Raw genomic sequence first — 24,085 nt, 5'->3', positions numbered from 1 at the left:
ACTGTTTTGGATTGGAAAATTATTAAAGAGTTTAAAAAAAAATAAAATAAAATCACCGGTGGACATACATCTAATGGACAATGCGATTTACATACTTATTAAACAACTTATTAAAATTTTCCCATTCTAGAGTGATAAATTCATTCCAGTGTAAATTGGCTCTTTAACCTTGATCTAAAGAATGCACTGTCTTGTCACCACACATACTTATATGCACATATAAAAGAACTATAGTATTTTGCATGAAAAAGATATTTACAAAAGTAATTCCAAGAAATGAAGCAAGAATAAAACTGATTACTATAATTGAAAAGAAAATCCATCAAAATAACCCCTTCAATCATTTTCTGGTGGGATGGGAGGTCAAGAGAGGTATGGAATATGAAAAGATACTTCTTTTCCTCATTGTCACTGTCTCTGTATATAGACAGATTTGGTGGCTTCATCAGTTCCTCAGACAGCTGTGGCTCCTGAATTGGTGAGTATGTGTTTTGGAAACCATTCATCGAGGTAGTATGGTGATTAAAATGTAAGGCACATATTTTTTTGCTCCCGCCTTAGTCTAAGTTGGTGTCACAATCAGAATGTGCCAGCCTTCTCCTTTTAACCATATCCAGATGCTGGTAAATGTCAAGCAAAGCACTCTATATAATACAAGAATAATGAGTTTTATGCATGTTAAAATTAAGTTGGTAATATATTACTGCATTCAGAGTAATATGCTGAGCTAATAACTCACACAGACTAGTTTGTTTAGTTTTACTGAAATACATAATTCGTATGAAATGCTTTCAGTAACATACAATATTATTATCTTTATTCACAAAGTTGAGAAATATCTCTTCAACAGAAAATATTCTGCTTTGCATTAAGCTGAGTCATGTTTTTGATAGAATGCTAGAAGACCATGGAATGATTTCTGAGTAGTGGAAAAAAATCATTCTTAATTCTGGAATCAAATTTGTAATGTTAAAGTGGAACCACATTACTAATCAAGTAGCATTTTTTTCATCTACAATCCTGGGTAGACTTTGTGATATAGATTGTTTAAACACCCTTACACATTGCTGGTGCCTCTGTGTCAGGTTTATTATTGTTAGAAGTTTGCCTCTTAATTTAAGGGCAAACACAAATATATACATTTTCTGCATTCTAATGCCGGGAAATAAACATACTTTTCATTTTGTGCTTGTTTCTCTTTCGGCAGGCAACAAATGGAAAGACTGAATAAATCACAAACTAATTGCTAGGGGTGCTAAATTTAGTGTGAGATCTGGAATCCTATTGAACAAAACTGCTGAATATGAAGTCGTCCTCGGCTCTGTAGGCAACTTTATCCGTCTTTCTATTCTCCATCTGTCAGTCACCTGGGAATTTGTGAACTATTCCATATGTCAGACTTGTCAATCATAGCAGAATGTGGGAACTGTCGGCCTACTGCATAGGAATTCTTGCAGAAAAAAAAAATCACCCTTAAACTAGGAGCTGGAAATGTTGAATGCCGTCGTTCAGTGTTTTATAACATTTTACACATACATGAGATAACAGATTTTTCTCTTTTTTTCCCTTTAGTTTTGTAAAGTATATATAATTATATTGTACCAAGATAAGAATCCTGGATACAAATCTAAAGAAAGAAAAGAGAAATAATGCCAAACAAAAAGCTATACAATCATTGCCACCAAAATTAAGGACTCCTTTTAGTAAATGGTGGTAGAGGTTTCTACTACAGGCCGACGAGGTAAATGCTCCAATGCTCATAGGAATTCTATGAGCATCGAAGTATTTAACTTGCTGACCCATGGTAGAAACCTCTACCACCGTTTAGTAAAGCCAAGCATAAAATAGGAAAAGTTTCAAAAAAATCAAAATAGAATTATATTTAAAAATAATATTACTAAAACACAAAGCAAATAGATGATTTGAGACATATCGGTATAAGTGCCATTTTACGAAAGACAGCTAAACTGTTAGGGAGTGGATTAGTGTACAGTAACTGTTTTGTTAGACAAAGGATATACAATCTAACTTTGTCAATCTTCAATGTTCTATCAATAGCATTTGATTTAGCCAACAATTCTCTCCTTTTAGACAGTTTAGCTGCGATCGGAGTCTTGAGACAGGTTTTAGATTTATTTCCTATTTCTAGTTGCTTGTTTCTTTACAGTGTCCACTTGTTATTCAGTGTCTTCGTCTCTATCAATTCTTTGCAATACAATACTCCCCCGATATTTGCGGGCCCCTGCGAATGTTGAAAAACCACGAATACGTTTTTTAGCAGGGAAGACAGGAGAGGGCAGCCGGAGAGGCAGGAGAGAGCAGCCGGAGTACTGGCAAGTGAAGGAAATCACTCGTGGTATGCTCTGACCGCCTCTTCCTTTACTAAAGTCGGGCCTCACCAATCATGAACTGCTTTGACACGCAGCGTGTAAAACAGGTCAGAGTTTCAAAGTTACACTGGAGAAAGTTTGCTGCTTCGTTTGCTGACTGGGTTTATTTTTCTCTGTGCTGAAACCTGAGCCCTTGGCACATGAGTGATGCCGTTTGAAACAGGTTCAGCTGAACTGTGTAAAGAAAAGCTAGAAGCTTCATGCATTTGGTGGACTTTAGGAGAAGCTTGCCTTTCCTTTGAAAGTTTATTTTTTCTAATGTTTGAGTCTGTGTTTATGAGAGAGAGGACAAGAAGTGTTAAGGAAGCTATTTTGCCATTTTTACTTTGCCTGAGGAAGAGCAGGGAAATGGCTGTAGTGTGCAAAATCCACCCTGCATAATTATTGGGCAGCAGGGTGGGTGGGTTTTTTGAAAGAATTGGGATTCAGCCTACCCGGTCCAGGCAAGTGGCATTCAGTGTCACCCAGTCGGGTCTGCAAGGGCACTGGACCCTGGTGTGACTCCCAAAGAGGGAAGACCCTACATAGTACTTTAGTTCACTGGTTTATTAATGATACTAAATCAACATCAGATACACCGCATATGGCCAACTGTTTAAATGCAAACAAAAAAAACAAAGTAACAAAGCTGGCTTTCTGTCTCAGCACAGAGATAGCAACAGACAATACTTCTGCCAAGGTTCTGAGAAGCTCAATCAGCTAAAAGAAATCAAAACAAAAATATCCTGTCCCAGGTAATTATTGTTAAGTTCTGAGTTCAGCCCAGTCTTTCAGGGAATGCAGAACTCATAGTCATCAGTTCATTATACTCCAAGGATCCCTGGACTTCAGCTTATCCTAGTCCCGGTCTTCACCAGGTCCTTGGGTTTTATAAACAAGCAAAACAAAAACTCCAGCACTGTGCAGCACTCCAGTCCTGGTGTTGCAGGAACAGGATTGCCGGGTTCACTCTCACAAAAAGCTTTGCACAAGCACCCACAAAATTCCCGAACCAGAGGTCTTCTGTGAACCCAACCCCAATCCTGTAAGACTTAAGCTTGGTCCAGTACTAACACCAGCTTCTCACCAAGCTCTCTCCCAGCTGGTGTGGAGTAACTTAACTAGTGCTAAGCACAAGTTCAATACTGCTTCCAGCCCAGCCCCAGCTGGTCCTTCTAATCAAAAATTCTTTAAGGAAACTTCCAAAAACCACAAGAATAATTCATAGGCAGGAAACTGCCACACTTACATCCATGGGTTCCAGAGATTCCACTCCAGGCATTCCAGACTCTGCCACTTCCATTTATTCCTCTGGAACCTCTTGCGCTACCAGGTCCTGTGTTACAGAACTTTCCCAATCCATGGGTTCTGGTTTGGGAGCTTGCCCTTGCCTGGCCAGAAGGATTCTTTCTGCCAGCCCTTCTTGAGCTGTCCCCCTCAGACTGAGAGCTGCTTTAAGGGAGAAGAGCCACTCCCAGTCTTACCTGGCTGAGGTACTACTTTGGAGGCTCTTTGGCTCCCTCTCAGTTCAGTGGTAATATTATACTCTAGGAGCTGGTTATATTTCCTAAGGGAGCTTCTTATTCTGACAGGCTTTGGCTCAGGAAAGGGAACTAGGTCTACAACAGATTCATTGTCCTCAGGATAGGCAGCCCTGTCCTCTACAACCTCTGAGGCTCTACCTGCTTCTGGATTCTTGGTATGGGGCGTCAGCTTAACCCCTATTCTAACCTTGACAGGGTCATCCTTGGGGATGGGCATGTCACACCAGGCACGATGCTGCTTGAAATAGCAAGGGCCTAGCATTCTGGGTTAAGCCAGCATTAAAGTTTGGTTTTCTTTTCCCTGCTAGGGAGAGCAGGAAAAGGATTTTTGCCTTTAGAGGTGTTTTTTTTTTCTGTGCCACAGGAATGGGGGAGGGCAGAGGCAGAGAAGCCAAAGCTCTCCTGCTCACAGGAAGAAAAGGATTGTTGTGATTTATTGGTTCTACATTATTGTTTTGGGCATGAGCTGCAATATTTTCTTGAGAGGTGTTTTTTTTTTTTTTTTAGCTCTGCTTGTACTACCCTCGTGGAGGGGAGATGACCTGTAATCCTGAGTAGTGAATTGTATTCCTGCCCAGTTAAAAATAAGTGGCTTTAAGTCAAGCCTAAAAATAAAAGCTGAAACCTTTATTTTTCACCTTTAAAGACTGTGTGGTATTTGTGAAACATATCCAAGTAAAGCCAGGTTCAGCAGTGTGCATGGGAGGCACTGAATTTTAGGCAGCATAATTAAAGTCACACATCAAACTACTCGGCCAGAATGGGCTCTAGCTGGCTTGGGGAGAGTTAGCTGGGTGTCCTTGTCACAATGTAAGTAAGTTGATGTCAACTTATGATAATATTATCTAATGACAATTATACACCTAAATGCCATTATAGAATAGGGGCTTAATTTTGGCACCTAAATGGTGACATCCTTTTGTGAAATTGCTACCAAAGTATGTAATGACATGCTAGTAATGTTCCCACCAGTTAGCAGTGAGCCTTTTTACTTAGGGTAATTTTATGACAAGAGGTTCCAACATAGACGCATCCTATAAAGATAAGTAGATGCGTGAAGGGGCATAATAATAATAAAAAATGTCTAAGTCCCCTTTTGGCTTAAGGCCCTAAATGTTGAAAGTAGAAGCAGGGAAAATGACCATTCTCAAAAAACACGTCCAAAAGGAGGGTTTTTTTTTATAATGGCCTGCCTCTACGTTCAGCTGTTTAAACGCCCAGACCACCACTACGTCTAAACTTACACCATATAATCATCCTAAAAAAAGCCTAAGTCCCAAACGCCCAAAACAAGGGCTTTTAGGTGAAGGAGGGGCCAGTCCTTTGCCTATAAGCTGGATTCTGTAACCGGTGTCTGTCAAAAAGAACACCGGTTACATAATCCCTCCCCCCCCCAGCAACGATCGGGGCAGGAAGGAGCCCAAGCCCTCCTGCCCCGGTGAAGGTCTACACCCCTGACAACGATTGGGGCAGGAGGGAACCCAAGCTCTCCTGCCCGGTGAAGGCTGACACCGCCAAAAGCGATCGAGGCAGAAGGGAGCCCAAGCCCTCCTGCCCCGGTGAAACCCCCTACCCCCAAACCCCACTAAGATACGGGCAGGAGGGATCCCAGGCCCTCCTGCCCCCGAACCCCCTATCGGTCCCCCTCCCACCGATCCTACAACCCCCTGTCACACTAATAAGATACGTACATTTTAAAAAGTTACTATTTATTATGTGAAGGGGAGCTGTGGGCGGTCTAGGGACTGCAATGTGACAATGATGGTCCCGTGGTAACCCTTGCCTAATCTGTGACATTTTTGGTTATGGGTCTGAGCACATCACTTTATGTATACTGTATATATAAAAATTTTGAATGAATATTCTGTTTTGAGCTTGTGTTTTTTTTTTTTTGTGGGTTACAATAAGCATTTATTATTATTTATATTCCTAGTTTTAATGTTATGTATAGAAATTAAGTGCAAATTTCATGCCTAAATTTATGCATGCAAATTTTAGTTAAAACCAATTAGCACCAAAAATTGCTCATTAAGATCCCAATTATTACTGATAACTGGATTGTTAGTCAGCTAAACTGTGTGTGCAATCCGGGCATGCACCCAAATTGTGCATGCAATTTTTAATGCTTTTTATAGAATTGGGGGGATTATGTCCTTTTGATATATCCACAAGAACAGCTGTGAGATTACAAAAACTGGATGGCTCTTTCATGGTAGGTAACTATGTGGCAGATATTTGGTTTGCAAAATTATAGCAAAGGTGAGAGTGTACTAATCCAAAAGACAAGAAAAAACCACAGTGAATCATATGGTTATGTCCTTTAGAAATAGTGGCCCAATATTACCCCCCCCCTTTTTTTTTATGAAGCTGTGTTAGGGGTTTTTTTTTGTGTTCAAATCTGTTTTATTATGTAAAACAACAGAAAGCACAACTGCGATAGAAAAACATGGTATACAATGTCACCTAACAACAGCCACGGAGGACTGGACTCTGATGTCCCCCGCGATTGAACACCACCCCCACCCCACAGAAAGAACCCCCCCCCCAGCTCCCCCCATCCCACCCCACCCCCCCAATGAACATACAACTCTCAATTAGGGTACAGCAATGGTGGAGAGAGGAACAGACTCACAGATGGAGCCTATTCAATACGCGGCTACGACTTTCAGGGGTCAAAATGTTCAAATATGGAGTCCAAGTTTGAACAAAGTCTCTGCTCCGGCGACGAGAAGAACAGGCCAAACGGGCCTCCCAGCCCATAAGTTCGTGAAGCCGATTCCTCCAATGCCAAAAGGAGGGGGGCTCAAGAGAAAGCCAGCAACATAAAATACATTTCTTCCCCAAAATAAAACATTTACTGAGAAACAATTTTTCAGAAGAAGTATACATAGACAGGAAAGAGAATTGGGCAAACAACATAGAAAGCACTGAGACAGGCACAGGTGTTTTCAACAAGCCCTGTAAAAAGGAGGCCAGCGCCTTCCAAAATGCCTGAGTCCCCTCGCAGCTCCAAATACCATGAAAGTAAGTATTAACCTCCCCCGAACAGCGGATGCATAATTGAGTACCAACACACCCCATATAGTAAGCCTGACTTTGGGAAGCATAGGCCCGCAGGACAGTGCGATAATGACATTCTCGTAATTCCGCACTATGTACTAAACCCGAAGTACGTTTCAGGACGTTCAACAAGAAATGGTCCCCCAAATCCCTGCCCAAGTCCCGCTGCCAGGCAGCCAAAACACCAGGAAAAACCCTCGGTGGGCAAGAGCCATTATCTGACAGTGAAAAAAAGAGATAGAGACCCTAGTATCAGAGTTAGCAGTCAAAAAAGCACAAAGCTGGGTCCCAAAATCCCCTTGCAGGGAACTCCCCGGGAGAGAAGCCACGTAATGGCTAAGTTGACAATAGGCAAAGGGGAGACCAATCTCAGGAACCCCCCTTCCCAGGGGTTTTTATTGCAGACCGTGGCAGTAAAAGCTCTGACGCTCAAATAATTCCTTTGAGCATCTTGAGTTTTTACTGCAGCGGCCAGTGATAAAAACCCTCACGCGGTTTGATAACAGGGCACCTTAGTGTGGTTGCTATTCAAGCAGAGAAGTATGTACGAGGGGCGTTCAATAATTTCCTCAGTAACTGATGAAATAAGAGTACATTCACAGATAGATTTCAAACTTTTTAATAACTTGCCATGAAAATAGTTCTGAAAATTGATGAACTCTTGAAAATGTATAAACTATGAAGATCGTTATGCTTTACAGGAGAATTGTCTGGTAATGAAAATCTCTTTAGAGTTTAGGTTGAGGCTTTAGAAGCACAGAGGGGAGTAAAGAGCTGAATTTATGGAAGAAGTAAATGCGAACAGAAAAGTCAGATTTGTTTTGATTACACCAGCAATTATATTTTTTAGATGGAAGCCCTGAAGCAGCCAGGGATGGTGAAACAGTGGACATTATGGGTGAACCGATGATTGGATGACACTGTGAGATTGAATTTTAAGTACCACAAAGATGAATATTTAAAGGAAAAAAATAATATAATTATTCAAAAATATCATATGTACTAAAAATACTGAAGGAGGGATTTTAGACTGTTGATTAATAATATCATGAATTATTTGATTCTATGGTGACTGAATTTTGAGGTCCTTTTACTGTCATATTTTTTGAACTATTGAAGGTTGATATATTTTAGACTTCTTGGGGTCATGTGCTTTATGTATAAATCTCTAGACAATTTTCTATATTTGGTTACTTTTTTTCTGCTGGATGTCCTATAAGCGTCTGAGCATTTACCGTGCTGGCTTGTGCTAAAAACCTCTAGTGCAGCTTGGTAAAAGGGGCCCTAACCAAAACAGAACAGATACACACCTTTTACAAAACTGCAAAAGCAGTTTTTAGTACAGGCTGGCACGCTGAATGCTTTGTGCTGCTCACGACACTCATAGAGTTCCTATGAACATTGGTAACAGTGCAGTGCATTCAGGGCACCGGACTGCGCTAAAAACCGCTTTTGCAGTTTTGTAAAAGGTGGAGATATTCAATTAATAGGAAAAAGTTAAACTGATCATACTTAAAGATAATCAGTTTTGAAGATATTCACCTTATTCTTAAGTTCACAATTATTTAAAATATTATATGTAGTGACCCGATAAACAAGGGGTGTCTAAGTCCCTCCTCGAGGGCTGCAATCCAATCGGATTTTCAGGATTTCCCCAATGAATATACATGAGATCTATTAGCATACAATGAAAGCAGTGCATGCAAACACATCTCATGCATATTCATTAGGGAAATCCTGAAAATCCAACTGGATTGCGGCCCTCGAGGAGGGACTTTGACACCCCTGCGATAAACAGCTGCATTTACACAAGCATTTTAAAATTTATTCCAAGTCACAGTAGGGGTTTCTACCTTGGCCCGAGGCACTAAATGCTCTGACACTGCTCAGATGATCATAAAATTCCCTATCACTATTGGAGCAGCATATTAAAAGTGTGGGTGGGAGTGGGAGTAGGGTGTGTGTGTGTGTGGGGGGGGGGGGGTTGTGAATTACCTCTTGTCTAAGATCAATAAACTTTTGAAAGGCATGCTGTTTATTATACTGTAGCATGCAAAGGATATGTTGGCAAATATTTATTTGTAAGTGTAATCTAGACTAGTAGTAACGTAAAAATATATATATGTCTAGAATATATTTCTATTAGAAAACCTGACGCCTCAGCCCCACCACTCCACCGCTAAAGTTCAATTCAAAAACAGCGGGAGATTTACTGTGAGAACTTCATCATAGGCTGTCGGGTTTGTTACAATTTTTTCGTTGTTTATTTTTTATGTGTATAAATATTTTTCCATTATATCTTAATTCTAAGAATAAATAATGTGCTAGTGTAAGACTCTTCAATCTCTAAGCGTCTTGATATAAACTCTAAAAGTTATTTTTATATACTCATCTTCAGCAACCCGGCTTAAACCCAGGGGGTCTGACTCCCTGGGTTTAAGCCGGGTTGCTGAAGATGAGTATATAAAAATAACTTTTAGAGTTTATATCAAGACGCTTAGAGATTGAAGAGTCTTACACTAGCACATTATTTATTCTTAGAATTAAGATATAATGGAAAAATATTTATACACATAAAAAATAAACAACGAAAAAATTGTAACAAACCCGACAGCCTATGATGAAGTTCTCACAGTAAATCTCCCGCTGTTTTTGAATTGAACTTTAGCGGTGGAGTGGTGGGGCTGAGGCGTCAGGTTTTCTAATAGAAATATATTCTAGACATATATATATTTTTAGTTTATTATACTGTGGCAGGGATAAGTTTAAAAGGACTTTATTCATAGGAAATACCTGTTTACCTGCAGATAATCCCTCAAAAATGGTTTCGCCTGTTATATTTTCTACTGTATAATCAAAATTGAATTTAGTATTGCATAGTTATTTCTTAATCTTTAAGGGGTCCTTTTATTACAGTGTGATAAAAAGTGGCCTTAGCATGCCTTTACATGTGTTTTTCTCTCATGCTAAGACCATTTTTACTACAGCTAAAAATGGTAAATTTTCTACTTTTTTCTATTAATAGCCATGTTGCCATTAGCATGCGGCCATCAAAAAGAATTATTAACCTTATTTTGTAAGATATAAGGGCTCAGGTGGTAATCTTTTGCTAACCAGTTGGCTTAATTTGAATACAATAATTGGTTAGAGCAGGAATCTGTACTCTCTGACCCCAAACTTACCCCCTCCAACATTTTTTTGTTGTTGTTAGCATGTGCGTACTGCATGAAGATTTCGAACTTACCACAGGTTGTGGAGTACCTCATGGGGTAAGCCATTTTAGGTTGTGGTAAACACTGCCTTTTCATAAGTGGGTTAGGGCTGATCTAGAGGGGCATTTTTGATATGACATCTAAATCTGAGTTTGGCTGTTTTGAAGAACACGTGCAAAAATCCACTACTTAACATGCCTATTTTCAAAACTGCAAATCATCTCTTTTGTGTTTTCGAAAATGGATGTGTTTGTGCCCTGTGCATCTGTCCTAAAAACCATTTTTTAAAAAACACATCCAAAAGAAAAATGCACAGAACAAGCCATTGGGGTGAAGGAGGGACTGTCATTCTTAGTAGACTGATATACAAAGTAGAGTAAATATAATCAATTACTAATATTCAATTCATTAAAATGCTATACTAAGAATCCCAAAACATAAAATTAATTAAATGTTTAATTTATTAATTTTGTTAAGTCAATTCATATCCTAAAAACTAACAAAATGTATTTCATCTACATTTAAAATCTACAATAACAAGTACCGTATTTTCACGCAGATAACGCGCACCCGTGTATAACGCGCACACGGGTATAGCGCGCAGAAACCACGATATTATGTATAAAAACTTTTGTATACCGCGCTCACGGGTATAACGCGCATGCTGCCCGACTCTCCTTTCGCCCGCCCCGACTCTCCTCTGGCCACCCCGACTCTCCTTTCGCCCGCCCCGACTCTCCTCTGGCCACCCCGACTCTCCTTTCGCCCTCCCCGACTCTCCGTGCGCTGTCCCGACTCTCCGTTTACCCGCCCTGCCCTGCCCCCCCCCCCCGGCAGGACCACTTGCACCCCCACCCCGAAGGACCGCCGACTCCCCGACAATATCGGGCCAGAAGGGAGCCCAAACCCTCCTGGCCACGGCGACCCCCTACCCCCACCCCGCACTACATTACGGGCAGGAGGGATCCCAGGCCCTCCTGCCCTCGACGCAAACCCCCCTCCCTCCAATGACCGCCCCCCCCAAGACCCTCCGACCGCCCCCCCAGCCGACCTGCGACCCCCCTGGCCGACCCCCACGACACCCCCACCCCCTTTCCCCGTACCTTTGGTAGTTGGCCGGACAGACGGGAGCCAAACCCGCCTGTCCGGCAGGCAGCCAACGACGGAATGAGGCCGGATTGGCCCATCCGTCCCAAAGCTCCGCCTACTGGTGGGGCCTAAGGCACATGGGCCAATCAGAATAGGCCCTGGAGCCTTAGGTCCCACCTGGGGGCGTGGCCTGAGGCACATGGTCGGGTTGGGCCCATGTGCCTCAGGCCGTGCCCCCAGGTGGGACCTAAGGCTCCAGGGCCTATTCTGATTGGCCCACGCACCTTAGGCCCCACCAGTAGGCGGAGCTTTGGGACGGATGGGCCAATCCGGCCTCATTCCGTCGTTGGCTGCCTGCCGGACAGGCGGGTTTGGCTCCCGTCTGTCCGGCCAACTACCAAAGGTACGGGGAAGGGGGTGGGGGTGTCATGGGGGTCGGCCAGGGGGGTCACGGGTCGGCTGGGGGGGCGGTCGGAGGTTCTTGAGGGGGGCGGTCGTTGGAGGGAGGGGGGTTTGTGTTGAGGGCAGGAGGGCCTGGGATCCCTCCTGCCCGTAATGTAGTGCGGGGTGGGGGTAGGGGGTCGCCGTGGCCAGGAGGGTTTGGGCTCCCTCCTGGCCCGATATTGTCGGGGAGTCGGCCGGGCAAGAGGGCTTGGGCTCTCTCTTGCTCCGATCGCGGGTGCGGGTGGGAGCGCGTGCGAGCGGTCGTTCGGGGTGGGGGTGCGAGCGGTCCTGCTGGGGGGGTGAATCGGGCGTCGGGCGGGGTGGGAACTATGTAGAAAAACTTTTGTATACCGCGCTCACGCGTATAACGCGCGAGGGGTATGTGCGGTAGGTAAAAACGCGTATAACGCGCGCGTTATATGCGTGAAAATACGGTAATACAAAGTGTAGAGTGCTACTAATGGCAAAATCTTAAGCTGGGAAAATCTACAGGTGCTATCTAAAGCTTTTAAATAGAGTCCATTAGTCAATCTTCAAGGCTCTTAATGATGTTAAGTATTGAAGCCATTCAGACCAATAAAGCTCACTTAACTTGATGATGAATCAATTAAAGTCCCAATATCTCCTTGAGTTGTAATCCGTAGACTTGACCAAGCCAGTTGTTCCTTATATTCATGATCCTATAAGAAATGCTTAACCAGTTCTGAGGTTCTCTCTTAATCCTTTTTGTTTTCTAGTATTAGTTACTTATACTGTTAAATCAGCAGAAGCCTCCAACTGCAGCTGAGTTTCAGTTGAGTCCATCATCAGGGAGGTTGAAGATATAAGTACTGGAATTACTTCTGATACAGATCTCCGGCTGAGAGTTCCTGCTATTTGTTGATTCTGTAAGAAAGAGCTAGAAATGGCTACTCATCTCATAGCAGTCTGACAGTAGAAACTTTCTATACAAAAAGGCACAATTTCTTTATGAAATAGGCTTAAAATAAGTACCATAACCAGCACTTGTGCTGTAGACCTTCAGAAAAACTAACAAAGTGATTCTAAAAGAGATCAAACTGGCTATGTCACTCGAAGCCCAAATGATGAAGTTATGACTGTCTTATTTTGGTCACACTGTCAAAAGATAAAAATCATTGGAGAAGGACATTATGTTCGTGAAGATCGAAGGAGTCATGCAAAGAAAGTGACCTGCAATCAGATGGCTGAACATGTTGAAAACAACTATAGGGATGATGCTGGAGGACCTTACCAGACTAAGCACAAAACCAATCTCTTTTTAGATCTGTAACTCATCAAGTCACTAGGACTCGAGCACAAGTTGATGGCACCTAACAACCAGCACTTGTAGTAGGCGTCCAATTATAGAATTGACTTCAATGAGTTTGTCACTATCAAAATCACTATCAACCATCCAATGCATGTCAGGCTAATTAATGGTGTGATCTTTGAAAGTAATTCCATATTAGGGTGCCTTCTATGTGCTAGATATGATGCCTATTCTATAAATAAAAGTAGAAGTCTAATATTCTTTATAGAATATTAGCACAGGTAGCACAAGTATATCTGGATGTGAGCACCTACACCAGCCCTATAGCTAGTATAAATTCCCACACATATATGAACATACACATGAGCAGAGCAAATTTATAGTATTCTATAATTCACATATGTACAGTACATGTGAATTATGGAATGCTATAATTTACACTGCTCATATGTACTTCTACGTGTATGAATTTATCCTTTCATGCTCTGATCTAACTCCACCCATATGCATGTCCACCAGCTAAGTGTGCACTATTATCTACGAGGTCATTTATGTATGTAAGTGGTCACTTCTAAAAACATAAGAATTGCTGCTGCTGGGTCAGACCAGTGGTCCAACATACCCAGCAGTCTGCTCACGCGACGGCCCTCTGATCAAAGACCAGAACCCTAACTGAGACTAACCCTACCAGCATACACTCTTGTTCACCAGGAACTTGTCCAACTTTGTCTTGAATCCCTGGAGGATGTTTCCCCTATGACAGACTCCAGAAGAGCGTTCCAGTTTTCTACCATTCTCTGGGTGAAAAAGAACTTCCTTATGTTCGTACAGAATCTATCCCCTTTCAACTTTAGAGAGTGCCCTTTCGTTCTCCCTACGTTGGAGAGGGTGAACAACTTGTCCTTATCTACTAAGTTTATCCCCTTCAGTACCTTGAATGTCTCAATCATGTCCCCTCTCAATCTTCTCTGTTTGAGGGAGAAGAGGCCCAGTTTCTCTAATCTTTCGTTGTGCAGCAGCTCCTTCAACCCTTTAATCATCTTAGTCGCTCTTCTCTGGACCCTTTTGAGTAGTACCGTGTCCTTCTTCATGTACAGCGACCAGTGCTGTACGAGTACTCCAGGTGAGGGCGCACTATAGCCCGATACAGCGGCATGATAACCTTTTCTGATCTGTTCGTGAGCCCCTTCTTTATCATTCCTAGCATTCTGTTCGCCCTTTTTGCTGTCCCTGCACATTGCGTGGACAGCTTCATAGACTTGTTGATCAGAACTCCCAAGTCCCTTTCCTGGAAGGTTTCTCCAAGTACCGTCCCGGACATCCTGTATTTGCGCATGAGATTTTTGTTACCGACATGCATCACTTTGCATTTATCCATGTTGAACTTCATCTGCCCTGTCGATGCCCATTTCTCGAGCCTGATTATGTCACGTTGCAGATCTTCGCAATCCACCTGCATCTTCACTACTCTGAATAGCTTCGTATCATCTGCAAATTTAATCACCTCGCTTGTCGTACCTATGTCAAGATCATTTATAAAGATGTTGAGGAGCACGGGTTAAAGCACCGAGCATTGTAGCACCCCACTAGTGATGCTTTTCCAGTCCGAGTATTATCCATTTACCCCCACTCTCTGTTTTCTATGCTCCAGCCAGTTTTTAATCCACGTGAGTATGTCACCCTCGATTCCATGGCTTGCAATTTTCCGAAGTAGTCGTTCATGCGGAACCTTGTCGAACGCTTTCTGAATGTAGATATACAATGTCGACTGAGTTGCCATTGTCTATCTGCCTGTTTAATCCCTCGAAGAAGTGCAACAAGTTTGTCAAACACGATCTGCCCTTGCTGAAACCGTGCTGGCTGGTCCTCATCAGACTGTGTTCGTCAAGGTGATCAATGATGCGGTCCTTTATCAGCACCTCTACCATATTTCCCAGTACCGAGGTCAGGTTCACCAGTCTGTAGTTTCCCGAGTCTCCCCTCAAACCTTTTTTGAAGATCGGCATAACATTCGCCACCTTCCAGTCCTCCGGAATATTTCCCAATTTAATCAACAGATTGGCTATTAGTTGAAGCAGTTCATCTATAGTCCCTTTCAGTTCCTTGATGACGCTCGGATGGATGCTCTCTGGTCCCAGGGAATTAAGTCCAGAATTGTGTTTCCTCTCATGTTTTCCTTGACAAGTTCTTCCAGGAAGCAATCGCCTACCGTTTACAGAAACTTGGTCTCTCTAGCACAGCCGTAGGTGCCTAGGTTCCATTCTATCCCCGGATAGTTGAAGTCGCCCATGATAACTGCATTGCCTCCCTTGCAGTTGCATTTAATTTCATCCGTCATTTCTCTATCAATTTCTTCGGACTGCCCTGCTTGATGCCTATCCTCTTTTCTGGTACATTTGTTCCCAGAATTTTGACCCATAGAGACTCTAACTTATCCGTCTGTTGTGGTGTGTTCTCTCCAGTAGATTCATGTTAATGACTAAAATACTGCCAATAATGTGTATTTTTGCTAACTAAAATGAGGTGGCTCCTTATAGAACTAGCTACGCACCTTCCCTTTGCAATTGCTAAGGTTGGCTTCAACTCATCGCTCAAAGTTCTTCCTACAGTTTGTCAGTGCATTTGATCACTATGCACATTTGCCTATTTGAACCCCATACCTTAAGACCCCTGAGGAAGATGGTTCAGTTGAAATATGGCCCATGTTGGGTCCATAAGTAAAAAGTCTATGTGGCTTTTTGAGACTGTATATGCACTTACATCTAAATATTAACACAATAAATCCTGGCATTACGAACATCAGTTCCACAGCTTTTTCTTCTTTTCCTTATAGTTTTTCCAGGTTTGATTCTTTCCTGCAAAGGAAAGACATACTGTTTTTGTATTGAATAGCTGCTTTTATTTTCACCTTTTTGTATTCTAGATTTCCTGTTTCAAGGTAATGTCATATATTAGGGTTTTGGTTTGGTTTTTTGTTGCCTTGGATTGTGTTTTCCCAGGGACGGGAGAAGTGTAGTGAGACCATTCAGCTTTCTTTTTGAAGATTCTAACTCTTCCATTTTAGGTCTTTTACCAGTTGAGGCTTGCCATTGTAATTGATGAGACATTTTTCTCTTAATGAGAACATGGAATGAGCAATGCTTATTGTACAGAACCTTTTAATTTTCCTGTGAAGTTATTAAAGCTTGCATTCTGAGAAAAAATAAATTTACTTCAACAGTAGCGTGTTAAGGTCAGTAGGTATATCTATTCCCCCTAATCCCCTGTGCAACCCATAAAAGTGCACCTTCATATTTGTCACGCATGAAACACTTTCCTATTGCTAATGTCTTTTATTGCCATTGCTACTTCACTATTATCGTATGGCCTTTAAAAAAAAAATATTTGCCTGTTACTATTTCTAGACACTCAACTTGCCAATATGTTAGTGCAATTACAGCAGCACCTTGGAAGGAAATTATTGATATATCTTTCAATTTATTCCATATGCTAAGTCAGTTAAAAAATTCAATACATTCAACAGATTCTAACCCCATTGCAGTGCTTTTGCAGATAATTAAAAGGTGTGGTGAGCATTTATTCATAAACCTTGCACACAATTAGCTGCATGTGTTCATTTGTTCTGATTCACTGAAAGCTTCCATGCTCGGTAAAAGGACCCAATATAAGATGTTTCTATGCCTGATTAATTGTCAATATTAATCATATGTTTTTATATGGATCTCTTATAGGCACATTTTTATATTGCACGGAGCTGTTAGCCTGTTAGCTATGAATTGAATATTTTGGGTGAAGTACAGTTAGCTGAAGGTCCGATAAATCTGAATATTTTGAGAAAAGAAATACAAATGTACTGCATTTGTATACAATTTGTGCATTTAAGTGCTCTTCTGCTTGTTAAGGACTCCCCAGTGAATAAAATAATCCTAGAATAGAAACTTGCAGAGTACTCGTAACACATTCTAAGTTTTCAATCTGTCATATCAACTGCTTTGAATCATATGTAAAGTGATGTGCTAGACTGGCATCTCTGTAAACAAAAAGAAGCAGATTAATAAATATCTCACTAAACGCAGTTAGCTTGCAAATGATATTTTATTTTCAAGAAAATAGTGACTCGAGAGATAAATTGAAGTTAGTAGGAGTGTAAGTACGCATTAGAACAGGGATGGGCAATCGTAGTCCTCAAAGACCATAACCTAGTCAGGTTTTCAAAATTTCTACAATTAATAAGTATGAGATTGATTGTAGCAGGTTTCTGAGTCTCGCCGCATCTGTATAGAAAGAACCAACATTTATAGATTCTGATTGCTTATAAGTACTTATTTGCTTATTATTATTTGTATGTAAATTGTATTGCACTTTTTGTTGGCATTAAAAACTAAATAAAGTTTTTTTTTTAAAAAAAGAAAGAACTAACATTTCAGTCATTATGCTGTGGCTTTCTTCAGGGTATGCTGTGAGGTCTGCAGTGTATATTTATATATAGTGGATTCACGGACCTGACTGAGAACAGGGCAGTTTGTGGGTCAAGAAATTTGAATATTTGGCAGAAAAGTTTGTTGGGCTGATCTGATTGAGAACAGGGAAGTCTGTTGGCCATGAATTTGAATTTTGGCGGGAAAGACTGAATTTGAATTTTGGCGGGAATGTATGAGATTGATTTCCATGTATAACTTCAGTTCCACATCATCATCCTGTCAGCAAGACTGAACAGCATCCAACTTTGACACCACATCCAACTTCACAAGGCAAAAAAAATATCACATCCTCATCTAAAACTAACTATTCTTAAAGCTCATGCCCTGCTCAAATTAGAAGTTATGTGCTACCTGGAAAAAACATACTCTACACTAGGGTGGTCCACGGTAGTATGCAAAAAAATTCAACCTTGGCAAATCTTGTCTCCACGAGGCATATTTTTGTCCACTTGGTATGCCTTACTCTTGTGTCAAATTTCAGCTTGATTAGACAATATTTAGAGGTCACCCCAGCATGCACTGTTTTCTTAAGTGTTGTATATGTAGGTGATTGCACATAATTAGTTTGTATGGCATTGTCTAGTTTGCGATCTGTGCCCAAAAACTAGTTCCTTGGGAAGTCAGTCTGCCAGCTGTCAACTATTAGACTACCATGTGGACTGGATGTTCTTCATCTAGTCAATTTTCATCACTATGATGAAGGAAAACTTTTACCGGAAAGCTATAAGTTGGCATGTGAGTCCGCGATGGTGGTATGGGATCGAGTCAGGATACCGACACAATGTATAGACTCTTGCATTAGGAAGTTTAAAAAACTACACGAAGAGTATTTGTCAATAAAGAAACATAGAATTCGGCAATGAGGTGATAGCCAGAATGAAGAAATCTTTAAATCACAGAAACATAGGGGAGAAGCGCTTTTCTGGAACCCCTGACATCATCAGTGGCCCTATACCAGCTGACTTAAAACACTGCCGCACTTGTGGCAGGGTAGGAGAAGTGCTTTTCTGGAAGGCGATCTGTGACTGATAGTCGGGCTGTTTCCTATATTGCCTGCTTTTCATGCTCTGTGCAATGTTTTTCTAAAGCCCTCTGAGTGCCGCAATCAGACAGGCACAGAGCAGGGCACCACTGACATCATCGGTGGCCCTATACCAGCTGACTTAAAATGCTTCCATGCTTAAGGCACGTGGCCACAGGGCGTAGCTCCTGCACCGTGCAGATCGCTCACAGGAAATGGCTGCCTTGAGCTTCCGTAGTCTCTCGAGCCATTTCCTGTGAGCGATCTGCACTGGGCAGGAGCATGGAAAGATCACTCCTACCCTGAAAACCCACAAGGTGAAATAGGGTGAAAATGTTCCATCTCAGCTCCAGATATGGTCTCTATTCAAGGGCACAGTGCAAGAAGCACAACATATGTACATCCCCAGATTTAGAAAAGGGTGCAAAAAAAAACCGAACAAAAGACCCCGCATGGATAAACATTGAGGTGAAGAAAGCGATAGGAGACAAGAAAAAATCATTCCGGAAATGGAAAAAGGACCAAACTGGGGAAAACTGGAATTAACACAGGAAACGCCAAAGAGAATGTCATCAAGTGGTTAGGAGAGCGAAAAGAGAATACGAAGAGAGACTGGCCAGGGAGGCAAAAAACTTCAAATCATTCTTCAGATATGTTAAGGGGAAGAAACCGGTGAGGGAGGAAGTAGGACCGTTGGATGATGGAGACAAAAAGGGAGTGATAAAGGAGCAAAAAGAGGTAGCCGACAGGTTAAACAAATTCTTCTCGTCAGTCTTCACAAGCGAGGACACATCCAGTGTACCGGAACCCGACGTGATCTTCCATGGTGATCAAGAAGAAAAACTGTCAGCAATAGAGGTGAGCCATGAGGATGTCCTCCAACAGATAGATAGATTGAAAAGTGACAAATCACCAGGCCCGGACGGAATCCACCCTAGGGTACTAAAAGAACTAAGAAATGAGATAGCGGGAATACTCCAACGAGTTTGCAACCTATCCTTGAAAACTGGAGAGATTCAGGAGGACTGGAAGATAGCAAATGTTACACCTATCTTTAAAAAGGGGTCAAGAGGAGACCCGGGAAACTATAGGCCGGTAAGTTTGACATCGGTTCCAGGCAAGATGGTAGAAGCACTGATAAAGGACAGTATCTGTGAGCACATCGAAAAAAATGGGCAGATGAAAGCGAGCCAACATGGCTTCTGCAAGGGAAGATCGTGTCAAACAAACTTACTGCACTTCTTTGAGGGGGTAAACAGCCAGTTGGACAAAGGGGAACCTGTAGACATCATTTACCTTGACTTCCAAAAGGCCTTTGACAAGGTACCCCATATGTAATAATAATAATAATAACTTTATTTTTCTATACCGCCATAGTCAGGTGACTTCTAGGCGGTTCACACTGTAAGAAGGCTGGACATTCAGCGAATAACAAGGTCACAATACAATACAATAAGTCAACATACATGTGGCTACTTAGGAAGCTGTGGAACCACGGGGTGGAAGGGGATGTACACAGATGGGTCAAACACTGGTTGGCAGGCAGGAGACAGAGGGTTGGAGTGAAGGGTCACTACTCAGGCTGGAGGAAAGTCACGAGCAGAGTTCCGCAGGGGTCTGTACTAGGACCGCTGCTGTTCAATGTATTTATTAATGACCTGGAAACGGGGACGAAATGTGAAGTTATAAAATTTGCAGATGACACTAAACTCTGTAGAAGGGTTAGAACTACGGAAGAGTGTGAGGACCTACAAAGGGACCTAAACAAACTGGAGGAGTGGGCGAATAAATGGCAGATGAAATTCAATGTAGGGAAATGCAAGGTCATGCATATAGGGAGAAAGAACCCGATGTTCAGCTACCAAATGGGGGGACTAGTATTAGAGGGAAGTAATCTTGAAAGAGATTTGGGTGTACTGGTGGATACAACAATGAAGTCAACGGCGCAATGCGCAGCAGCCGCGAAGAAGGCAAACAGAATGTTGGGTATTATTAAAAATGGTATTACAACCAGAACAAAAGAAGTCATCCTGCCGTTGTATCGGGCAATGGTGCGCCCGCACCTGGAGTACTGTGTTCAGTATTGGTCACCGTACCTTAAGAAGGATATGGCAATACTTGAGAGGGTCCAGAGGAGAGCGACACGAATGATTAAGGGCATGGAAAACCTTTCATACACTGAAAGATTGGAGAGGCTGGAGCTCTTCTCCCTGGAAAAGCGGAGACTCAGAGGAGACATGATAGAGACCTACAAGATCATGAAGGGCATAGAGAAAGTAGAGAGAGATAGATTCTTCAAATTTTCAAAACATATAAGAACAAGAGGGCATTCGGAAAAATTGGAAGGGGATAGATTCAAAACAAATGCTAGGAAGTTTTTCTTTACTCAGCGGGTGGTGGACACCTGGAATGCGCTTCCAGAGGACGTAATAGGGCAGAGTACGGTACTGGGGTTTAAGAAAGGATTGGACAATTTCCTATTGGAAAAGGGGATAGAGGGGTATAGATAGAGGATTACTGCACAGGTCCTGGACCTGTTGGGCCGCCGCGTGAGCGGACTGCTAGGCACGATGGACCTCAGGTCTGACCCAGCAGAGGCATTGCTTATGTTCTTATGTTCTTATGTTAACTATAGCCCTCTTTAATGAAGCAGGAACAAACCCAGCACCCAATGATTTTGATACAATGCAGGAAATCGAAGAAGAAATCGAATCCAATATGGAAACAAACACCCCAGGAGGACACGGGTCAAGAGAACAAGTGGTCCTACTTAACCCCTGAGTAATCACCCTTATCTCTGGCTCAGGCACAGCATCAAATTCTGTCCACCCCTCAGCACACTGCACCTCAGCCACCGGTAACGGGTTTCCAGCAAACAACATAGCAACCCTCCGAACTTTATTAGTAAAGAATGACAAGAAATCTTGACTATCAAACACCAATTCAGAATTCCCAAATGGATCAGCTGTAAGTCTATTGACTACCTCAAACAACTTCTTAGAGGAATTCCTCATCCCATCGATGTTGCGATTATAAAACATTTTCTTAGCGTAGATTGGTGAGGCAAGATTTCCCTTGACTAAATCCTTGTTGACTTATGTATATGCTCTGTAATTTTGTTCTTTATAATAGTCTCTACCATTTTGCTTTACACTGATATCAAACTCACTGGTTTATAATTTCCTGGATCATCTCTGGAATCCTTTTTTAAAAACTGGCATATGCTGTTCAGCATACATTTAACTACAGAGGCAGAACCTGCTCCTTCAATCATCCACAAAGCCAAATGCCTTTAAGACATGTATCCATCTGACCTGGATAGTAGCAAAGAGCTGATTCAGTTGAGAGCATTCATCGCCTGGTGTCACGGATAGAAGTCAGATGGCAGATTACTGCCACAGAAACTGATGGATACTTTGCTGAAATATGGGTTGCAATGCACTTTCCCTAATGTCTATATAGAGTACCTCTGAAACTGATTTTAACCTTACCTGTGACAAATTGTGAGGCAGAGTGGTCATTCTCACGTATGGGAGTGATAAAAAAAAAATAACTGCACACAAGGAAGAAACAGGAACGACTGAATTCACTTTCACTCATGTCAATTGAAAGTGATGTTGTGGATGAATTTTCATGGAGAAAAGCAAAGTGAAAGCCTCCATGAAGATACTGTACTGTAGACCCCTTGTTGAAGTGAGCAACAGACTTCCTATTAATCTACTAAAGAGCAATTACTAATTACATATACATCCTTGAAGTTATACACATATTTGTATAGGGAGAACGAGAGGGCACTCTCTAAAGTTGAAAGGGGATAGATTTGGTACAAATGTAAGGAAGTTCTTCTTCACTCAGAGAGTGGTGGAGAGCTGGAACGCTCCTCCGGAGTCTGTTGTAGGGGAACACACCCTCTAGGGTTTCAAGGCTAAGCTGGGCAAGTTCCTGCTAAACTGGGACGTACACAGGTGAGGCTGGACTCATTTTAGAGCACTGGTTTTTGACCTGGGGGCTGCCGCGTGAGTGGACTGTTGGGCACGATGGACCACTGGTCTGACCCAGCAGCAGCAATTCTTATGTTCTTATGTTTAACTTTAAAACACAAGTTGTTATATATATACTTGAATTTGTGAAAATGTAAAACACTTGCACAGTTGCATATACTGTATATTGTGTTCCTTGTGTGATGGATAATAAAACTATGTACTTGACAGTTGTGGTAGGGAAGAGGGACGAGGAACCTATATGTCAGTTGGTCCACAAACTTGTGATCCATCTTTGCTTATGAGCCACCTGTCAGCTTCCCTCCACATTCCTGCTCCAAGCAGTCTAAAAAAGGGGGAAAGCTATGAAGTTGCTGATAAAACCACAGTAACTAAATATGTATAACTGGGTTTTATAACTGGGTTTTAAAGAAATTAAATCTATTACGTGATCATAAAAGGATGAAAAGCCTAAGAATCCCGCCATGGAGCAAACAGTTACAGCTATTCTCTGACTGGAAAAGGTAGTTTACTTCACAGGCAAAAAAGCTCCTCATAGTAGTTCACTTCTCTTAAATATCTGATTTGCAGAAAACATATACGGAGAGAACTCAGAGGGACATACTTTGATCATTAAAGTCCCACACACCTTCATTTCACTCACCACACAACGCTACAAACTGTCATTCCCTTCTTAACAAATATGAAGAAAGAAGATATTTGAATCCACCTTTGAATATCAAGGACCTCTCATTTGGAACAAACTGCCAATACACCTAAGACAACCCATCAACTATCTTGAATTCTGAAAGAAACTAAAGACTTACCTCTTCTCTTTGAATCCTCCAATATCCTAAGAACATAAGAATTGCCGCTGCTGGGTCAGACTAGTGGTCCATCATGTCCAGCAGTCCGCTCTCGCGGTGGCTCTTAGGTCAAAGACCAGTGCCCTAACTGAGACTAGCCTTCCCTACGTACGTTCTGGTTCACAGGAACTTGTCTAACTTTATCTTGAATCCCCCTTTAACAGCCTCCGGAAGAGCGTTCCAGTTTTCTACCACTCTCTGGGTAAAAAAGAACTTCCTTACATTTGTATGGAATCTATTCCCTTTTAACTTTAGAGGGTGCCCTCTTGTTCTCTCTACTTTGGAGAGAGTGAACAATCTGTCTTTATCTACTAAATCTACAGTATTCCCTTCATTATCTTGAATGTTTCAATCATGTCCCCTCTCAGTCTCCTCTTTTCAAGGGAGAAGAGTACCAGTTTCTCTAATCTCTCACTATATAGCAACTCCATCAGCCTCTTAACCATTTTAGTCACTCTTCTCTGGACCCTTTCGAGTAGTACTGTGTACTTCTTCATGTACAGAGACCAGTGCTTGGTGCAGTTATCCAAGTGAGGGCGTACCATGGCCAGGTACAGTGGCAAGATAACCTTCTCCAATCTGTTCGTGATCCCCTTCTTAATCATTCCTAGCATTCTGTCCACTCTTTCTGTCGCCGTCGCCGCGCATTGCGCAGACAGCTTCTTTGACTTGTAACCAGTACTTCCAAGTCTCTTTCCTGGGGGTCTCTACAAGTACTGCACCAGACATCCTGTATTCGTGTATAAGAT

The sequence above is a fragment of the Geotrypetes seraphini genome, chromosome 6 (assembly GCF_902459505.1).
Source record: "Geotrypetes seraphini chromosome 6, aGeoSer1.1, whole genome shotgun sequence".
NCBI lineage: Eukaryota > Metazoa > Chordata > Amphibia > Gymnophiona > Dermophiidae > Geotrypetes > Geotrypetes seraphini.
Note: the sequence above shows the minus strand (reverse complement) of the source record.